Here is a 4534-nt window from a genome sequence, read left to right on the forward strand (position 1 = left end):
ATCTATGCGGAGTATGTCAGAACGAGTGGTATAACTGAGCATAATGTAATTCCTTGTGCAAAAATGAATTGAAGGTATAGAATAAATTTTTCGATGTGAGACTTGATTTTTGATCAAATCGATTTTACAAATTCAGCAGAAGCGCATCTACAATTGAGCATCAATCGACAAACGGATTTCGCCACAAATTATTACCTTTGCTCATATTTGTATGTTTATCAACGTTGGTAATATAATTTCATTTCTGTCGTTTCTTTTATTTTATTTACAACCGGTTTCATTTGCCCTACCCATATTGACCCATCTTGTATACCATCGCATACATGAATATACAGAGTGGGCGACATAAAATGTTTTCTCGGGAGCTCTTAAATCTTTTTTTGATCTTAAGATATTGTACGAGAGGTAGGTAAGAATTATGAACGGTACTGTTTTAAAACTTCCATATTATTATTTCTGTGTGTCGTTGTTGCTCATTAATCGGTGGAGGGTTCTAAGAATTCGATTGGTAACTTTATTTGAGAGAAGGAAACACACTTTGGGAGGTTTCAATTGTATTGTAAGTATATTTCATTTCGAATGGGATGAAATTTCTAATTAGTACAAAACTTATTTTAATAATTTCATATATTGGAGAAATATGTTGAGAATGTATAATGACGTTTTGTTTGCGCGGAGCCTTTGTTCCCGTGTGAGTTGAGGTTACAAATTGATCGAGGTACGGGACACGGTTGCAGTAGCAGGAAAAGAACTTTTATATCGTTGAACGGTGATTTTTAAGTAGCAAGATACTTTTAATTCACTGTTCATCTTTGAAACTTGAATGCACACATTGTTGCAGTCTCTATTCTCGAATGCAACATCGATGGAAGCACTATTTCGAATGCAACTATCGGGTTTGCAACTTTGTTGCTGAAAATCGCTCCCGAAAATTGCACAATGTTGCAAACGCGTTCTGGGTTTGCAACTTTGTTGTCTTATAACGGAGAGATCGCGCTTGCAACTTTGTTGCCGAAAGACGCTCCCGAAAAGTGCACATTGTTGCAAAACGGCGCGTCGTGCAACAATGTGCAAATTTTCGCGACAACAAAGTTGCAAACCCAGAACGCGTTTGCAACATTGTGCAATTTTCGGGAGCGATTCGCGGCAACAGAGTTGCATAACGGAGAGATCGCGCTTGCAACTTTGTTGCCGAACGACGCTCCCGAAAATTGCACATTGTTGCAAAACGGCGCGTAGTGCAACAATGTGCAAATTTTCGCGACAACAAAGTTGCAAACCCAGAACGCGTTTGCAACATTGTGCAATTTTCGGGAGCGATTTTCGGCAACAAAGTTGCAACCCCGGTACACGTTTGCCCAGGATGTCCCGTAACTGGTAGTACAAGCAAGCAGGGGGTGATTCTACGTGAAAAACTGGATCGAAAATGTAGAATAAAATTTTTTCATACGAGGCTTTGTTTCCGAGAAAATTGAATTTAAATATTCGCTACAAACTGTTACTTCTGCTCATACTTTTACGTTGATAAACAGTGGTAGTATCACATTTCGCAAAGAAACAGTCTACGCAGAGGATAGTGTAAATCTGCAGGTAAAAGAAAGAATGATACAGGCTTTCACAGAATTGAAGTGTCAGAATATCGTATCATCAGTACATAACTCTCCGATTTAAAGGGCAAAGATTTGTATGCTCCATTATTTTGGATGACCTTCTTCCATTTATCGAGTAACTGACGAATTCCGTCTCTGAAGAATTGTGGCTGTTTTGAGTTGATATAGTCGTGAAGGTTTTGTGAAAAAAGACACCGAAATTATTTGTACACCTAATATATTCTTGGTGGTACCAGCACGTATGGAAATTTGCTAATACATTTTATAATAACTTCAAGTGATCATCTAATACATTTCATAACAATTTGCGTGATAATTTACATTGGGAAGATCTATGATACGACGTTTGGAAGCCTGTATTCTAGCCGAGGGTGGCCACTTTAAACAATTCCTATGAAAATGATTAAATAACAGGTATCGTACAAAAAGGGCTATAATTCGGAAACAATGTCATATCGGGTACAGCAGTGCACACATAAGCGTCCGCGAATGGTGATAAGTGGAGAGGTGACTTCTGCGAATTTAACTAAAGAAAAGAGAGGAGATGTACATCAAGCGTCAGTTGTTCACATTCAGGAGTCGATACCGAATACTTTGTTTCACTCGGCACGCTCCAACTCCACTCCGGAGTCCCATTTCCAAGAATTCCTAGGGATAGCGGCGGACGCTTAAGTGTGCAAAAATGCGGACGCTCATGTGTGCACTACTGTATATGTTTACACGAACTTTTCTTCTTATTTTAGCGTACCGAATCCATCCCTGAAGTTACGCCCACATGTTTCGTGCCGGCCTGTAGATGTGAACGAGAAGAACGAGAGTAAAGTACGTCAAGTATATTGAAGGGTTCACATTAGGATCGGAGAATGGTCCGTTCACACCGCGAACTTTGTGAAAACGGATTAAGGGTGGGTTCTTTCACGAGCCCATCTCAGGATGTGGTTGACGATCGATCGTGTGATTTGCACCGATGAACAGAAGAAAGCAGTTGGAACAAGTTCAATTGGCTGTCGAGTACTGCGAAAGGTAGTACGTGCGTGTACATGTGTACGTCGACTGGTGTGTTCTTAATGGGAATAAGCTCATTCATCCCATATGAAACGGAAGATCACGTGACCTCCGATCGTCTAGGCCTTTGATGCATGCTCATCACCGGCAATTAGCTGTCAATTCAAGGCCGTGCTTATGTCTCCGAAACTCCGAGTCCTAAGTCTCGAGTGGCAATCGTCCCTTGAGAAGTAAGACACTACTAAAACCGCGATCCCTTATTAAACACACTTGAATCGTTTGTTCATCACTTCTATCCCGTATTGTATAATTCGTTGGATTAGTTTTTTGGTTTTGTTTCATCGGCCTCCTCTTCCTTTTTATTCTTTCCAGTTTGTTCAGGTCTATTTCATTTTTAACCAAGCAGTCAATGCTAGAACATTCAGAATTAATACTAATACCGATAGCGTAGAATTGAAATTAGTACTACTAGTATATCAACTCTATCTGTTACTTTTCTGCACATTTTCAACGGGTAACGCCATAGAACAAAAGGTAATTCGTTCGTTTTTGTTAATGTTTATTTTCGAATAACACCGTGCGAAGTTAAAGACAAAAATATTCTTTCTTGAATTATGAATTTATTTAGAAATGAATCGTTTTAATTGGTTCCTTAGAAAACTAAAGAAACACGTATGACAATCGTTGATCATTTTAACACGAATCGTAATATTTCTACAGAAATGTTCGCTAATATTAAGCTTTATACCTTTGCACAAGCAATGTTCTCTTTCTACTTTTCCTTGTTCGCATAGTGCATTAAATACATGATTCGTGCGTAATACATGCGTAAGGAGACATATTGTATAGTAAGAAAAAACTCTTCTATTTGGAATATTTTCGTCACGTGTTCGGCCACGTAATAAGGAATAGAGATTACAGTGCTGAGTCCTTTTTCAACCTCATCAAAGGCTGGCGAACGAGAGTGTTTTCGAATGTCGCTATCCTACGATCGAATCTTTTCTAAATTTATCGAAATTACTCTTCTTTCATTTTACCGACATTCTACTTGCATATTACGACGTTCTTCTTCAGAACGTTCAAATTAATAAATTTTATTGATTTATAGATCGAGTTTCTTGTTGTCTGATACTGCTGTCGAAAATTTCGAGATAAGTGATCGAACGTGCGGATCACGCAAGTGCTCTCGACAATTGTAACGATAAACAGAAGGTCCTAGTGATACGGAAACTTCAATTTCTATCTAAACAGACATAGGAAAACGAAGATTCGAACGGTGAAATGCATGGTCGATACTGCTGTCGAAAATTTCGAGATAAGTGATCGAACGTGCAGAACACGCAAGTGCTCTCGACAATTGTAACGATAAACAGAAGGTCCTAGTGATACGGAAATTTCAATTTCTATCTAAACAGACATAGGAAAACGAAGATTCGAACGGTGAAATGCATGGTATTATATGTATACAGGGTGTTCCGTAAAGAGTGTAACACACGGAAATGGGGGGTTGCTGGGGTGACTCTGAACAACTTTTTCCTTTACCAAAATGTTGGTTGAAGCTTCGTTTTTGAATTGCGTACGCGTGACTTCTCGGTTACCATCGTTGAGAAATGGTTTTTTGTCGTCATTCCGACGTTTGTATAAATTTTTGAAAAAACTGCAATTAGTCGGAATCGCGAAGAAAATAGCGAAGGTCACGTACGCTTGTTCACGATAGCGCTGATTGGCTCTGAGTGGCCAGTGTTTTTCGTTAATAATTCAAAAACGAAGCTTCAAACAACATTTTGGTCAAGGAAAAAGTTGTTCAGAGTCACTCCAGCAACCCCCCATTTCCGGGTGTTACACTCTTTACGGGACACCCTGTATATATAATGTATTTTGGAAGATTGTGGAAAGGACAGGAAAATCTGTTTGCACAG

The sequence above is a fragment of the Habropoda laboriosa genome, unplaced genomic scaffold (assembly GCF_001263275.1).
Source record: "Habropoda laboriosa isolate 0110345459 unplaced genomic scaffold, ASM126327v1 scaffold89, whole genome shotgun sequence".
Classification (NCBI taxonomy): Eukaryota; Metazoa; Arthropoda; class Insecta; order Hymenoptera; family Apidae; genus Habropoda; species Habropoda laboriosa.